This window comes from Chelonia mydas, chromosome 28 (genome assembly GCF_015237465.2).
Source record: "Chelonia mydas isolate rCheMyd1 chromosome 28, rCheMyd1.pri.v2, whole genome shotgun sequence".
Lineage (NCBI taxonomy): Eukaryota > Metazoa > Chordata > Testudines > Cheloniidae > Chelonia > Chelonia mydas.
The window spans coordinates 5,868,878-5,885,978 of NC_051268.2; the positions used below are offsets into that span (position 1 = coordinate 5,868,878).

Here is a 17,101-nt window from a genome sequence, read left to right on the forward strand (position 1 = left end):
ATGGGCCGGATGCTTTTTGGGGGTTTTTTTTTGTTTTGGTTTGATTTTCTGCCGCTTTTTGCTTTTGTCTGAGTGCTGACAGGCTGCCATCTTGCAGCCAGCACCACTCGCCCCCCTCGCCTGCTTTCGGGCGCAGCTATTTGTTTTAGCTGAGACCCCCAGAGGAGGGGGGGAAGATTGCTGATTTTGCTATCCGGAGGGGAGAGTGGAAGCCCCCAGACCCGGCCGCTTTGCTGGCAGCTCGGACTATCTTTACAACATTCTTCGCATGCCGGAAGCCTTGGAACACAGCCAACATGGCCGGAGAAGAAGGATTTCAGAAGACAGGAGAAATAATTTACGAAGCTATCAATCACCGTGAAGGGGGCCGTACGACTGACTAATTTTTCGAATTCTACTCTCGTGGGGGGGAGTTTGACTGTGTTTAATCGCGCTTGTGGCGGCACAGGGGGTGTGGCAACAAGCTGCCCCCTGATCCATCGGTGCCCCCTCACCCCCCCCACCACTACTACAACTGTCACGGCCCCCGCTGCTTCGTCCCTGCTGGCAATCTGCCATCTGCCTTCGGATCCAGCTGTTTGCTTTGGACTTTGCCTTTCGGACCGGACATAACAGCTGACCAAACGAGACTCTTTGGACAAACGTGCGTGGGTTTATACCCCCCCCCTTCCGGACTGCTTATTCTATAGCCTGTCCCTATTACTGAATTCCCCCCCCCCTTGTCCACCCCATTTGGTATTTTTCCCCTTTTCCCCCGCCTGTAGTCTAGTAGGGAGGAGTGGTTAATTCCCCTCCCCCTCTCCCCCCTTCTCCTTCCGGTGTCTCCCCGTCTCTCCCTGCTCACGATGGCAGGGAATGGGAGGGGCGAGGCCCCTTTAGCAAATTTAGTTGTTTCTCCCCCACCCCTCCCGCCCAACCCCCAACCTCCCCCCCACCACCACGATTGTCAAAATACTTGCCACCGCCCCCGGTGGGGCACTGGCAGCAGGAGGCACCGGAGTGATTACTGCCGCTGCTGCGCCCACTGCCCCTTCAGGTTCTAAGAACCCCCTGCCAGCTGGCCGCAAATGCCAAGGTGGGCAGAAAGGAAAGGTGCCCCGCTAAAACATCTGGGCCCTCCATGGCAGGGGCTGCCCCCACAGCCGTGGCCTCGTCATCGACCGCGGCACCCCTCCCCGCAGTTCCCTCCACCAGCTCTGCGAATGCCCCTCCCCCGGGCCCCAGGACGTATGCCCGGGCAGTGGCAGGCTCCCCCCTGCCTGCCGCCTTGTCATCTCGCCCACCCGCTGCCTCCGCTACCATCACCAGCAGCCGGGGCCCTTTCCCCGCCTTGACCAGGAACCATGGTGTCCGTTGCCTCCTGGTGCCCGCCTCGCCCCACGTGGAGACATACGTGCAGGCGTTGGCGAAGGTGGTAGGACCCACGGCTATTGTGGCGGCCTCCAAGATGTATGGGAAGGTCGTTTTTTTCTTAGCTACGGAGGCTGCCGCCCAGGAGGCGGTGGAGAGGGGCCTGGCGGTGGGGGGGGGGTGTTCACCCCCCTGGAGCCGCTAGAAGACCTGGGCGTTCGCCTCGTCCTCACCTCCGTTCCTCCCTTTTTACCCAATGCTGCCCTGTTACCCGCTCTCTCCGTCCTGGGGAAACTTACCTCTGTCATCAGCCCTCTCCCGTTGGGCTGCAAGGACCCCACCCTCCGTCACGTCCTTTCGTTCCGCCGGCAAGTGCAGCTTCTACCGCCGGCGGGGGTGCGTGACGGGGAGGCGCTTGAAGGGTCTTTCCTAGTCCCCTACCAGGGAGCCCGCTATCGGGTCTTTTACTCCACCGGAGAGGCCCGGTGCTACCTCTGCCGCTTAGCTGGGCATGTCCGCCGAGACTGCCCTTTGGCCCAGGGGAGAGGGGCACCCGAGACCCGGCAGGACATTGGCCCCGTTGTTGCCGACGCCCCTGGCTGCCCGGCACCTGAAACCAACCCTCCTCCTACTCAATCCATCGCTGCTCCCGCCCGGGCCCAGGAGACTTCTTCCCTACAACGCCTGGGCGAGCAAGGGAGTCCCACCCTTGCTATTTCCACTTCGGCAGAGCCTATGGAGGAGGGTGCGACAAAGATTTTATCGGGCATAGGAGAGGGCCCTCCCCAAGGAGAACCTCCCCCTCGTCATGCTGCCTCACCGCTACCCCCCCGAACCCCTGAACCATTGCCTCCGCCCCCCGACACGACCCCTGCTAACCAGCCCCCAGACGACGCTATGGAGGGCTGGAACCTAGTCCAGGGGAAACGAGGCAAGCGGAAGGCTCGAGCTCCGCTGCATTCATCCGATGCGGAAGCCCCCCGGAAGACCAGGAAGGGAGGCACTGATATCGAGCCCTCCGCTGCGACCACGAGTGAGATCCATCCGCTGGTGTCAGGAGGGAAAGACAGACTGGCTTTGGAGGGCAGAACCCCCCCTCCACGGGAGACCCTCCCCTCCGAGACCCCTGAGGACTCCCCTTCTGCCCGGATGTCATCCGAACCCCCCACGAACCCCAAGGCGACCACTGAGGCGGGCCCTAGAGGAGAGGCCCCCGGGGTAGCAGGCGTTGGCCTCTCCTCCGTGTACGCAGAGATTGAAGCCCTAGATTTGACCCCGGTCACCCAGGGAGAGGATGGTCTACTCCCGGCTGGCCTCGAGCTGGGCAACCTCACCCCAGCCCCCCTTTCCCCATGCTCCCTTCCCCTGATTGCCTTCCCGGGCGAGCACCCTGCAGAAGGTGGTCCACCGCCTGATGCCATGGCCGCCAAGACCACCACGGAGCCAGCGCCTAGCATTACTGGGAGCCCTCTTCCTTACCCCTTAACCCTCGACTCTGCTCGGGAGGCACCTTCCTTTAGCTGCTTGCCTCCTGAATCCCAGAGCCTTACCTCTGCCCCTGCCCCCTCCCCTGCCCCCGCCCAGTTTTCCCCCTCCTGCAATGCTATTGCCGCCCCTGGGGTCGTTTTTTCCCCGCCTTTTGCAGATTCCCCCCAGGGAGCAGTCTTTGCACTTCCCAGTCGGGACCCATTAGGAGTTGCAATTTTTCCCCCGCCATCCCCTTCCACCCCAAGGCATGAAATGGATTTAATAACCCCAGCCTGTCAGACGCCCCGTCGGTGGTCCGCACCCTGCCTACCCGCCTTAGCGGAGCACGAGGCTGTATTAAGAGCCCCACCGGGGAATACCCCGGGAACCGTAACCCCATCCCCCCATGAGCTGCGGCATGCACTACGGAAGTTCTTAGAACACACCCGTGGTGCCCGCAATATGGTACAGCTGGCTCTTCAGCTCTGGGGGGACTTTGATCAAATTTTTCAGGCCACAAGGGCCCTTATAAAGGAGGGCAGAGGGCAAGGGAGGCGCGGCGCTGCGGCCTACGAGCGGGCCCGCGGTTTCCGAAGAGATCTGCTCATCTACGGGATGGGTCACGGGTTGCTGCGCAACCCGCCGGGGGCCACGAACACGCCCGCCAGTGAAAAACCCCCACCCCCCCAGCCCTCCGCATGATGCCTTTCATTATTGCAACCTTAAATACCAGGGGCTGTAGGATGGCTCTCCGCAGGTCCCAGGTGCTCTCTTACCTTCGGGAAGGGGGGTTCTCTGTAGTTTTCCTGCAGGAGACCCATACGGACCCGACCCTCGAGGACAGGTTGCGGCTGGAGTGAGGGGACGGGGTCTACTTCAGCCACTTCACGACTTGGCAAGCTGGAGTGGCGACCCTGTTCTCCCCCACCCCACAGCCCGAGGTGCTAGGGGTCACTGAGGTCGTGCCGGGCCACCTGCTGCACCTTCGAGTCCGTATGGAGGGGCTTGTGGTCAACCTTGTTAATATCTATGCCCCACAAATGAGCCCAAAGCGGCCACAATTTTACCAGCGGGTGTCCGACTTTCTCGGCACCCTAGATTCACACGAGTGCCTGGTTCTGGGAGGGGACTTTAACACCACCCTTGAGGAACATGACCGCTCAGGGGCCTAGCCGAGCCCAGCCGCCGCGAATATCCTCCGGGGAATAGTTGAATATCACTCCCTAGTGGACGTCTGGCGTGACCATCACCCAGATGACACCTCCACGTTCACTTTTGTCCGGGTGGAGGCCCATCGGTCACACCACTCTCGGTTGGACCGTATTTACTTATCCCGTTTCCACCTTTCACAGGCTCACTCCTCCACCATTCGGCCGGCCCCTTTTTCCGACCATCATTTAGTTACTATAACAGTCTCCCTCCGGGCAGAGAGACCGGGGCCGGCCTATTGGCACTTTAACAATAGCCTGTTGGAGGACGAGAGCTTTGTGACGTCCTTCCGGGAGTTTTGGCTGGCCTGGCGAGAGCAATGGCGTGCCTTTCCCTCGGTGCAGCGATGGTGGGATCTAGGGAAGGTACGCGCCAAGCTCTTCTGCCGCGACTACACTCGGGGCACCAGCCGACGGAGAAATGCGGCGATAGAGCAGTTGGAACGGGAGGTCTTAGAGATGGAGAGGCGCCTGGCCGCCAACTCCGAGGACCCGTCCCTCTGCGGAGCGTGCCGGGAGAAGCGGGAGGAGCTTCGGGCCCTCGAGGACCACCGGGCCCGAGGTGCCTTCGTCCGGTCCCGCATCCGCCTCCTTCGGGAGATGGACCGCGGCTCCCGCTTCTTCTATGCCCTGGAGAAAACGAGGGGGGCCAAGAAACGTGTCACCTGCCTTCTAGCGGAAGACGACACCCCCCTCACGGATCCGGAGGAGATGTGTGGGAGGGCCCGCGACTTCTACACAAGCCTTTTCTCCCCGGATCCGACCGATCCTGGCGCTTGCAGGGTGCTCTGGGAGGAATTCCCCACAGTCAGCGTGGGCGACCGAGACCGGCTCGAACTGCCTCTCACCCTGGCCGAGTTCTCGGAAGCCCTCCGCCGCATGCCTACCAATAAATCTCCGGGCATGGACGGGCTGACCGTGGAGTTTTACCGCGCGTTCTGGGACATCCTCGGCCCAGACCTAGTCACTGTCTGGGCTGAGTCTTTGCAGGGCGGGGTCCTCCCTCTGTCGTGCAGGCGAGCGGTGCTCGCCTTGCTGCCGAAGAAGGGGGACCTCCGCGACTTACAAAACTGGCGTCCCGTCTCACTCCTTAGCACGGATTACAAAATCGTAGCGAAAGCAATTTCGCTGCGGCTAGGGTCCGTGATGGCGGACGTGATCCACCCAGACCAGACCTATACTGTCCCAGGTCGCAGCATTTTTGACAACCTATTTCTAGTCCGAGACCTTTTGGAACTCGGGCGGAGAGATGCTCTGTCGTTTGCCCTCCTGTCTCTTGATCAGGAGAATGCGTTCTATAGAGTAGACCATGGGTACCTCCTGAGCACTCTGCAGGCGTTTGGATTCGGACCTCAGTTTGTGAGTTTTCTCCGGGTGCTGTATGCCTTCGTGGAGTGTTTGGTTAGGCTCAACTGGACCCTGACCGAACCAGTCAGCTTCGGACGAGAAGAGCGACAGGGGTGCCCCCTCTCGGGCCAGCTGTACGCTCTTGCGATCGAGCCTTTCCTCTGTCTCCTCCGCAGGAGGTTGACGGGGTTGGTGCTGCAGGAGCCGGAGCTGCGGCTGGTCCTGTCGGCGTACGCCGATGACGTACTCCTCGTGGTCCAGGATCCGGGTGACTTGGCGCGGGTGGAGGCATGCCAGGCCATCTACTCGGCAGCCTCCTCCGCCCGAGTCAACTGGGTCAAGAGCTCTGGCTTGGCGGTGGGGGACTGGCGGCAGGTGAGCTCCCTCCCACCCGCGCTTCAGACCATCCGGTGGAGTGCGGGTCCACTGCTCTACCTAGGCATTTACCTTTCTGCCACGCACCTTTCCCTGCCAGAGAACTGGCAAAATTTAGAGGGCGGGGTGATAGAGTGGCTCCGGAAATGGACGAGGCTACTCCGATGTCTCTCCCTCTGAGGGAGAGCAGTGGTGCTTAACCAACTAGTCCTGTCCACGCTCTGGTACCGGCTCAACACCCTGGCCCTGGCCCCGGGTTTCCTGACCAATCTCCAGACATCGATTCTAGAGTTCTTTTGGTCGGGAATGCACTGGGCCCCTGTCGGAGTTCTTCATTTACCCCTGAAGGAAGGAGGGCAGGGCCTGAAGTGTCTGCACACTCAGGTCCGTGTCTTCTGCCTCCAGGCCCTGCAGAGGCTCCTTTACAGTGCAGGTAGTTCGACGTGGAGCATATTGGCGCACGCCTTCCTGCGCCGCTTCCATGGGCTCCAATACGACCGGCAGCTCTTTTATCTCTTTTATCTCTGTCCGAGAGGTTTTCTGCGAGACCTCTCGGGCTAACACTAACCCTTCCCCTGTCACTGATTCCCACCTTCCAAAAATCCACAAATGGGAACAATTGCGTCTTTCATGCAAAGTGACCGATGATATTACAGAATATTTCACGACCTTTGAGAGGCGGTGTGTGATTCCTGAGATTCCTGAGGACAAGAAAATCCCCACTTTGGTTGCAAAGTTAACTGGTAAAGTTCTCAACACATCCAAGGAAATGCCCATTCAGGGTGCTCTGGATGACTATAAATTCAAAGGAATGGTTCTGAAACGATTTCAGATCTCCCCTGAAACATATCGGGTGAATTTTAGGAATCTTAAGAGAAACGCTGGTGTGAGTAATGGGGAATTACTGTAAACAGGACTAACGATCTGACGGGAGAATGGTGAGGGGAAGGGGAATTGCCAGCTTTGAAGAAATGTTTGAACTTGTTGCTCGGGAGCATTTCTTAAGCACACGTAAAGATGATATGAAGCAGTGTCTACGGGACAAAAGCGTGAACGCTCTGGATGAGGTGGTGTCTCTAGCTAATGAAGCAGGGTTCCCGTTTTACCCCTGGGAAAAGGGAGGGTGGGTGGGAGGCTGGGCACTCATAGGTTTGGCCGCAGAGAATTAAATACATGTGTCTGTTAGCAGAGGGGGGTTGAGTCCCATCCCGTGTCACCATCAAAGTGCAAAGCAGGAGCCTGTTGCTTTGCATTCCTGGTGTTGTGTCTGCATCCTTTTAAATAAACAATGTTTTTTTTTCCATCGAAACCATATTTTCCTCAGACAGACACAGGAGTAGATTGATCTGCAAAGAGAAGGTGATTCCGAGGCAGTTCTGGAGGGCAAAGGGAACGTTTTCAGCATCACTAAATTATTGTGTTGTACCTCACACACACACACACAGAGTGACAATAAACTCAGTTAACTGAGCTACCAACACACTTCACAGGAATGAAATAAACAACTTTATGTTCAAGGAGTTCGGTGCATTTAAATAATATTAAAAATATGTTCTGGGCAACGCATGAAAACCTCATTGCATTGAACAAACCACTTAGAATCATAGAATCATAGAAGATCAGGGTTTGAAGGGACCTCACGAGGTCATCTAGTCCAACCCCCTGCTCAAAGCAGGACCGATCCCCAACTAAATCATCCCAGCCAGGGCTTTGTCAAGCCGGGCCTTAAAAATCTCTAAGGAAGGAGATTCCACCACCTCCCTAGGTAACGCATTTAAGTGCTTCACCACCCTCCTCGTGAAAAAGTGTTTCCTAATATCCAACCTAAACCTCCCCCACTGCAACTTGAATTAATGTACTACATGATATTTAAAGAGGTTAAGAACCATGTGCTCATAAATTCACGTGTTGTGCTTTTTACACATGCACGAGACACAGAAGAACCTGAAGTATCTGAGCTACCAACATTTCCACTTTCTCACGGCATCTTAGTTCTGAAGGTTGTTTTAATTTCTTTATTTTCTTGGCACCATAAATGGAGTCAGTGGAATTACAGCAGTCAGGGATAAGTCTCATTATTTGTCACGAACCAAAGGCTTTGTTAACCGAGCATTAATGTTACTGAATGGTATGTCTAGCCCTGCAATTAGTTCGATGCAGAAACAACCGGCTTGATGGGTGGTAAATTTGCACAGACTCTGCTGCGGATCATGAAATAAAAGTACGTTACCTTTAAACAGCTGCCATTTGATTGCCTCTGGAAGTGCCAGAAAACAACGATCTGTGTTCAAGGAAAATTGCCATTTCTTAGAGCCCTAATTTCTACTGTGTGTATTCGGGAAGGTTGGAATGTATAGCGGGTAGTTTGGTAAAGCTTAGCTATTTTATGTTTGTAACAGGCTTCTGCCCACCTCCAGCAGAGTTTTCAATCACACACTGGTAACTTACCAAACGGCATACCAACTAGTCCATTCCTCCCCGTTTTCAGTCTCTGACCAGAATGTTAGAATGAGGCAGAGCACTGGGAAAGTATCACAATAAGAATCAATTAAAAACTTGCGTCAATCAAAGCTGAGATGCAGACACAGCCTATGGTACAGCTGGTGAAGTCCCAGGGACACACTGCCACTAGAGCTGGTTCTGAAATAACCACAGAAGCAGATCAAAGAGAAGGAGCCGATGTGGGAGCTCTGGGCAGCTCTTCTGTCAGTGCATCACTCCCCTGGGAGGTATTTCACAAAACACAGCACTTCCCCTCTGGAAGGGAAACACTTCCCCCCACCACCACCCCCACCCCTTCATTATACTATCCAGGGGGCTGTTTGCCCTGCAGGACTTGGATCTCTCTGGGTGGTCCATGGTGATCATAAAAGAGCCATTTGGGGAGCAGGAGTCATCTCTTGCAATGGAAATCTCTTCACTTCTTTCTCCGTGCCACCTTCTAACCCTGGCTTTGGGTGCTTTGGAGTTGGCTCTCCGGTCTTGATTTTCGGTGGGATCTTGACCACCTTCTGGGGCTTGGCAGATTACACCTTTTGAGGGCTTTTCTCTGCCTTTTTGGTCCCCGCTGCAGTCACTACATTCTGTTGATTATTCCTAGACATTGGCATAGTGGTCTTCCTGGGGATCTTGCAGCTTTAGCCAGTTCCTTGGTGGCTATATTCCTGCTTAGAATCACTGTCTTCTTCTCATGCCTTGTCCTGAGGGCCCAGCTGTTGGTTCAATGTGAAGGCGCCAAGGCGACGGTGACTTCAACCTGCACCCCGTTGATTTTGCTCATCCAAGTCCTGAACCCCAGCTGGAGGTGGGTCTTGTTCTTCTGCACAGCATAGCCCAGGGAGAACAGGGATCTGCAAATGAGCATTCGTATTATACTTTGTTGAATTGATGAAAACATAAACAAGACACTTAGAGGATGGGAACTGATTTCAGCTGATGGACAGGTTTGCTCGTTTTTTATGCATTTGTACAGTGAAACTTTGAGTGTTTAATCATTTAAAGAATGTGGTGTTTGTGAACATAATGGAGACTGGAAATGAAAATGTTTTCCTTTTTTTAAAAAAAAGCTTACGAGAGGGCACTTGTCTGTGAACCAAAGGCCCCCTTAATCTGCAGTTAAACACTCCACCACTGAGCTGGAAACCCATGACAGCAAGTTGGCTGGAAGAGCTCTCACTGCCCTGTGTGGCCTGGAGGTTGCAGCCGGGGCACAGAGCTCCTCCGGTCGTGGGGCCGTAGCGGGGGTGTGTGTAAAGGAGCGAGCAGGGTGGGGCCAGTGGGGGAAGGGTTGGACCAGAGGTGATGTAGTGGATGAAGACGCGGGGCTGCAGGCAGAAGGGGGCTGGGTCACATTTCCAGTGCTGGGCAGCCTGCACTTGTTCCCTCTTTCCCTGGGCTTTGGCATCACTAGTCCCTGCTTAGCGAGTAGGGGTCAGTGGTCCCCAAAAAGTGGGACATGCCTCCTAAGGGGGCACAGAGGAATGTTGATGGGGGCACCTCAGGGCCTGAGCCAGCCCCCAGGGTGGGAGCACCACTCAGCCCCCAGCTGTGCCCCAACCCTGCCCCAGCCTGGGCCCCTGGCTCCTGGCCCAGCCTCATCCCCCCTTATCCCTGTCCACACCCCTCTCCCCAGGAAGCCACAGCCCCACTCCCAGCCCCAGTTCTCGATCATGGCTTCCAAGGGGTCACAGACACAGATAAGAGGGCACAACATGAAAAGTTTGGGGACCACTGCTTTAGGGTGATGCCCTCAATCACTTCTAGGCAGTCCAAAAAAAATGATATTTCTCACCCACCTGGCTCCTCCATCCAGACAGACGAGATATGTTCTGCTGCCCTTCACTTATACAGAAAGGATAACAACATTTCATTCCACTCAACGCTAAAGTGATTTGTAACCCAGCACCATTTGAAACTGGTCATTTTGGCAAAGCTGCCCCATCATGCTGCCTAGCTAGGTGGAGTAGGCGGGTTTCTGCAAACAAGGTCTGTCCCTGAGGTCTTTTCCCCAGCTCCTCACTAGATGTGAGAGGGGAGCTCATTCAGACCCTGCTTACACTTAGTATTTAAAAACTCCTTTTTTTGTCCCTCTCTCTGCTGGCCTAAGTTTTCTCCTCCTGTCCCTTTCCTGACAGCTCAGATGCGGTGGCCAAGGTGATGGACTCCTAATCCATTGTACTATGTGTGTGTGGGTTAGAATCCCTTCCATTTAGTCTTCTCCCATCCTTTACAAACAACCATCTCTCCCTTTTGTACTACAGACCACATTGCTTCCTGCAAACAGAAACCTTCTCATGAATTCAGACCTACCTTCCTTTAAATAAAATATTTCTAAATTCAAAAAGAATTCTCTAGTCCTGTATTTCTTAGTTTTTATCTCAAAGGTAACATCCTCATAATCTCCCCAAACACCCTGGGTCCTGCCCAAATAATTAAAATGCCCCTGTTCTCAGCAAGGCCATGACAGTGGCCCACAGCTAGCGTGTCTAGGCCAAGCTGTTCTGAAGGAGGCAAATCAAACATTTTCTCTCCGCTTCCCTTGGCAAGGTCTGAGTGGGAAAACAAAATCCCCCAAATGAAAAATTTTCTGCTGAGAAACCAATACTAGTCCGTTTGGGGATGTCAAGGTTCCTCCCCCACTCTGAACTCTAGGGTACAGATGTGGGGACCTGCATGAAAACCTCCTAAGCTTACTTTTACCAGCTTAGGTTAAAACTTCCCCAAGGTACAAATTAATTGTATCCTTTGTCCTTGGACTTTTCCACTGCCACCACCAAACTTTAACTGGGTTTACTGGGAAACGTAGTTTGGACACATCTTTCCCCCCAAAATCCTCCCAACCCTTGCACCCCACTTCCTGGGAAACGTGTGATAAAAATCCTCACCAATTTGCATAGGTGACCACAGACCCAATTCCTTGGATCTGAGAACAATGAAAAAGGATTCAGTTTTCTTACAAGAAGACTTTTAATAGAAATAGAAGTAAATAGAAGTAAAGAAATCCCCTCTGTAAAATCAGGATGGTAGATACCTTACAGGGTAATTAGATTCAAAACATAGAGAATCCCTCTAGGCAAAACCTTAAGTTACAAAAAAGACAGACAGACAGAAATAGTCATTCTATTCAGCACAATTCTTTTCTCAGCCATTTAAAGAAATCATAATGTAACACATACCTAGCTAGATTACTAACTAAAAGTTCTAAGACTCCATTCCTGGTCTATCCCCGGCAAAAGCAGCATATGACAGACAGAGACCCTTTGTTTTTCTCCCTCCTCCCAGCTTTTGAAAGTATCTTGTCTCCTCATTGGTCATTTTGGTCAGGTGCCAGCGAGGTTACCTTTAGCTTCTTAACACTTTACAGGTGAGAGGATTTTTCCTCTGGCCAGGAGGGATTTTAAAGGGGTTTACCCTTCTCTTTATATATATGACAGGGGACTTTGATTTGAATGGATTATTATTATTCTCTTCTGATCTCTGAATTATTTCAGTTCAGTCTTTGTCCTCCAGATGTGTTGCCAGGTGTTGAGCAGAGTGGGAGTGAGGCCAAGTCATGACGTCTCTTCCCCTCTTCCAACTTGCTAGGAAGTTCCTCTGCTTTGATGTGAGTCAAGCAGTGTCCATTGTCTCCGGGCTGTCTCGGAGGAGTCCGCATTGTACACGGTTCCTGGCAGAGTCCTTGGGAGTGTGGATACCTTTACTGGCCCAGCAGCGAGTCTGGCTTCTCCAGCGTCTCACCGGAAAGGCTGGGGGTGGCCATTTCTCAGCCTCATCACATATTTCAGTAACGCACCCAGAGCAAAACTCCACCACTTCCCAGACAAGGCTAGCACACACCATCCACCCAGGTATTAGCCTTCAACAGATCACGACTTTTACAATGGTAGCTCACCAGGCTGACTTTGCACAAATCATACCTTAATCATATGAGAGTGGTGACTATGGGGCTTCCAGGGTGCTGCTTTGAGCACAGCCTGCCACCCCTGGGCTGACATTGCAATGGAGACGTCCCCGTAGAGTCCCTCTCTCCTGGGATAAAGATGGCAGCAGGGCTGGCCTGGGTCACCTGACGTGGGCTCCTGGAGCTCAAGCTGTGGGGCTCAAAAGTGGGGGGCAGATATCGGTGTTCCTGCTGAAGTCTGGGTTCGGAAACCCTCACCCCTCGTGGGGTCTCAGAGGTTGGGCTCAAACCCATCTGTCTCCACTCTCATTTTATAGCCCTACAACCCAAACCCCATAAGCCTGAGTCAGCTGCCCCGGGCTTTGAGACAGGTGCCCTGGGTGTTTTAAGCGCTGTGCAGACATAACGTTAGGATATGTCTACAGTGCAATGAATCACCCACGGCTGGCCCGTGTCACATTAATCCAGGACAGCGGCTTGGGCTGTAAAGTTGCAGTGTACGTGTCTCGGCTCAGGCTCAGGACCCTGCTCTAGGAACCCAAAAGGTTGGGCGGGAGTTTGGCAAGTGAAAAAGGTAAAACCGCAGTGAAGTATTCCCCTGGACAAAATGACATTTCTCCATTTCTCTGTCTGCTTTGGGGCAGGGACAAAAACACTTCCTGCTGCATTCGTTATTTCAAAGGGAGGTTTAGGATTTTCATTCTCAGACACGGTGCACAAAGCAGGACTCAACCCTCGGCGTAAACTGAATGAGCCGCCCACAGATTCTGGCAGCCCCAATGAGCCACTTGGCGTGAGAGCTCGGACCTGCCCCTGTCCCAGAGGGAGGGGGTCGTTTGCGAGGGGACTGGAACACTGGCCTATCAGCCCTTCACACCCAAACTTTCAGTCACTCTATTATCAGTGCCTGTGAGTGTAATTTAAACAACAAAACCAGCATCACTGGGCTAGACCAAAGGTCCACCTATCTCTGTATTTTGTTTTCTGACAGCAGCCAGTACCAGGTGCCTCAAAAGCCACTCAACAAGGCACCACTGGGAGTTGAACCCAGGATCTCCTGTTTACAAGACAGGTGCTTTAGCCAGCTAAGCCATGGTGCCCGTCTCTGGCTAACGTATGGTGTCTGCCCACCCCTGACTCCCTGCCAATCCTCACCACGGCCGGACAAGCGTTGCTTGTGTTCGATTCTGTAAAGCAGAGAAGCAGGTGAAGTTTTGCGCCCAAGGTGTGTGTGTGATTCTTTGGACAAGTCTGCGCTACAAAATTAGGTCAGTGTAACGACATTACTTTGGGGGGTAAAAAATTTAACCCCTCTGAGCAATGCAGTTATACCAACTTAATCCCAGTGTAGATAGCACTGGGTTAACAGGGGGATTCTTCCCACCCACTCTGCCTCCTTGGCTGAGGCCTGCTGGTCCACCTTTCACTCGCTCCTCTCTCCCCAAGGCCTCATTGCTGGCTGCTCGTGCCTCTCCGCCCCCTACCCCACGGTCTGCCTGCCACCCACACTTCTCTGCCCCCTCTCCTGAGACAGACTCTGCCCGCCACCCACACTTCTCTGAGCCCTCCCATGAGACCTGCCCAGCCTGCCACACACTCCTCTCTGTCCCCTCCCCTCACCTGCCCTGAGGACCGCTCACACCTCTCTGCCCCTCCCACGAGGCACCTGCCCGGAGGAAGTTGTGGCTGTTTAGTTTCAGTGCCTGAGCATCCTTGGCCCCAGTGGGAGCCAGGCTACGTCTACATGACAGAGTTATGCTGCTTTAGTTAAAGCGTTTTAATTAAACCGCTGTTGCATGTCCACACTAGGCTGCTTGTGTCACCGGAGCACATCCAGGCTAGCAGCTCTTGGATCGCCACAGAGAACAGTGCATTGTGGGTCGCTATCCCCTGTGCAACTGGCCGCAGGGTGCTGTGAGAAGGGCTTGCAATGCCTCGTGGGCCAGTACAGCATCACGAGAGGCAGGTTTCTCTATCCCATTGTTCCCTGGGCATCCGACTCGATTGCCAGCTGCTTTTCAACTGCCGTGTGCGTGGTGGCGGGCAGAGAGTGTGTGTGTGTTGGGGACAGACAGTGTGTGTGTTCGGGGAGCGTGTGTGTTGTGGAAGAGTGAGTGTGTTGGCACGCTGTCCCTAAGTTCAGACAGCTGCTGGAAGCAGGCAGTCCTGAGTCAGGGGGAACAGAACACCCCAGTCCTGAGTCGGGGGAGTGGGACAACCCAGTCCTGAGTCAGGGGGAGGGGGACACCCCAGTCCTGAGTCAGGGGGAGGGGGACAGCCCCGACATCAGCCCCCACTTCCCGCACTGGCTCAGCACAGCCCAGCTGTCTCTGTCACATACACACACTCACACACGCTGCTGCCTGCCTGGGTGTGTGTCGGGGGTGCAGGAACACGGGGGTTTAGAGGGCCACGGGCCCAGCACTTTTTACCAGCCGTAAGGGTGGACAATGGAGGGGGGAACACGGTGGAGTCTTGGGGGGGAAGAGGTGTTCTGTGGCTGTGGCCTCGGGGGGAGGGGTGTGGCGAGGCATCAGGGAGAAGGGGCGGAGTGAGTGAGGGGCCTTGGGGAAAGGGGTGTCATGGGGGCACCACAGTTCAGACGCCGGTGGCCCCCCCCGTAAGGAAGTTTCTCCCACTGTTATTAGTGCTGGTTAAGAAGAGGGGAAAGTATCTGCATCTACCAGCCTTTTGTGGCTGTACAAGAATCAGGGACAATACAGAGGGACCCCCCTGCAAGTGCCAAATGGCTGGACTGGCTAATGCAACCTGCAGAAGTCCATGGCACACTGGGATATAGAGTCGAGTGTACATCACCATCATTATTGCAAAGGGATAATGATAGGAAGGTTCACAATTGACTAAGTAGTTACATGCAGAGCTCATTGGCTATTCCTGCTCATTGGTGTCACTGTGGACTGAGCTTTTCCCCCTCTCTGTCTCTCTTCTCCCTTGAGCAGGGATATGACTCCTTCACACACCCGCTTAGATTTCAGGATGCTGGGAAGGTGTTTGGAGACTGTGCGAAAATCAAAGCTCTGTCCAGTGACGAATAGCCAACTGTGGGCATGTTCCCACCTTAAATCCCAGGCTTTATACCCTTTAAAACAAAGAGACCTGTGCAAATAATTTAATTTTTTGCTTGCTACCGAGCCAAACCGAAATGATAACAACAATTTCCGGTTGACTCAAGGTGCATTTTTTGGAGAAAGTTGCCTGAAAAAGCCTAGCATCGGCTGGAAACTGTCACTTCCCTCCTGGTCTTGTGGTTAGAATCGGTTCCATTCCCGGTCAGGGAAACTTTTCATCAACACATATCGAAACAAGCAAGCTTTTCTAGACCCTCACAGCAGAAATTAGGCACGTTCCCCATGTGGATGGTTTATACAAATAGAGCTGTGCGAATCATTTGTTGTTTTGCTTTCTAGCGAGACAAACCAATAACATCATCACCATCCTCATCATCATTCACGTAGACCCAGATGTAGACCCTGAAACATGTAGACCCTGAAACATCATTCACGTAGACCCTGAAACAAAGCTAAAAAAAATTTCACTTTCCTCAAACCAAAATATTTCAGTAAATAAAATAGTCATCCAGAAAACCTTTCGCCCAGGGCTATAGACAAGTCTTTGCAATTAACCATCTGGAGAGAAGGTTCATTAGCCTCTTAATTGTGGGTTAAGTGGCTGATCGATTTCTAGCCCTCTGTCTAAATGCCCAAAGTGGTGTGCTTGTTTCACACAAAAATAAATGACGTTGAAACCTAACGCTGCGATCACGACACAGCATTGTGATTGTAAGGAAAGGAGAAAATTTCGACAGAAGAAAGGTTTTCTCATCGGCTTCTAGCAAATGCTCAAAGTTCTGACGGCTCTCGGAACTTCCAGACGTATCAGCCAGAATTTTCCAAAGGTCTGGCCCTGGCCCCCACCTCTAGAGCCAGATTTCCCAAAGGTCTCAACACACTGAGTGCTGACCTACTTTGAAAAACAGCTGGTTCAGATCGCGGGCGCTGGACGATATGGTTCACGGTGCAGGAGTCTGAGGTTCACCGTCACCTTCTCATAGAGCTGGACGTCTGGATTCTGCCTCAGCCCTGGTGCACGTCTTTTCTTCACATAATAAGTCAGTGGTAAGACTAGGACACCTCGCTCAAGGGACTCCAGGAAACCTGCAAATTGCTCTCAGGGTGATTGTGTATAAAAATGAACTATGCTGTAGAAGGGCCCTAGAATTTGTTAGAAATATGGCCTCTTGGCCTCCCCAAACAGCTCATAACACTAAAGAAAACAAGGAGTGTTAAACACATGCTTTTGTGGTGTCTGAGTGGTCTAAGGCACCAGACCTCGAACTTTCTTTTCTCCTCACTTGGGTGTTCTGGAGGCTTGGGTTCAAATCCCACATCTGAAAAGCGACAGTCTTTCAACCCCCAGCAGCGTGTGTGTAGACGTGGGATCGTTTCAACTCAAGAACTAGCACTAAGGGATAATAAATTTACCACTGAAGTGAAAAATGCACTGAGGTGATGGATTACGGGGTTTGTAGAAACAAGCTGGGAAAAACCAGCCAAATAAACGTGACTGCACAAACTTCCCACCTGAGAGACTTGTTGCCGGATTTCTACTGCATTCATAGCCAGAGTCACTTCAAAACTAGCCCCAGAGTAGGCCACTCTGTTTATGGAACCAAAGATGGTTTATTAACACATTGCTCTATACCTTTGAAAAGCATCACTATCTGGAGTATAATTCGATGATGGATGTGAGCAGCTTTGCCATTTTCTTTTTGTAGCCAGCACCTGCCCACCTCCAGTCTTGTTTTCAGTCACAGACCAAGGCAACGTACTTACCAAATGTCACACAAACTTGTCCATTCCTCCCCGTAGTCAATCTGTCTCCAGAATGTCAGAACGAGGCAGAGCGCTGGGAAAGTATCACAATAAGAGTCAAT

At 53.2% G+C, this 17,101-nt stretch overlaps 2 protein-coding genes, 1 non-coding gene and 1 pseudogene across 5 annotated transcripts in view; 2 read left to right on the forward strand and 2 right to left on the reverse strand.

The window, feature by feature from the left end:
* Nucleotides 1-17,101, forward strand: part of LOC102945014 (zinc finger protein 883-like) — a 705,100-nt gene that overhangs the window by 267,167 nt on the left and 420,832 nt on the right. The gene's annotated exons all lie outside the window — the stretch shown is intronic.
* LOC102934537 overlaps nt 1-17,101 on the reverse strand; it is a 1,094,240-nt pseudogene that overhangs the window by 175,669 nt on the left and 901,470 nt on the right.
* Nucleotides 1-17,101, forward strand: part of LOC102933291 (zinc finger protein OZF) — a 1,218,290-nt gene that overhangs the window by 21,660 nt on the left and 1,179,529 nt on the right. The window lies entirely within an intron of this gene.
* Nucleotides 13,174-13,247, reverse strand: TRNAT-UGU. The gene has a single exon. It is a non-coding gene; the product is annotated as a tRNA-Thr (tRNA).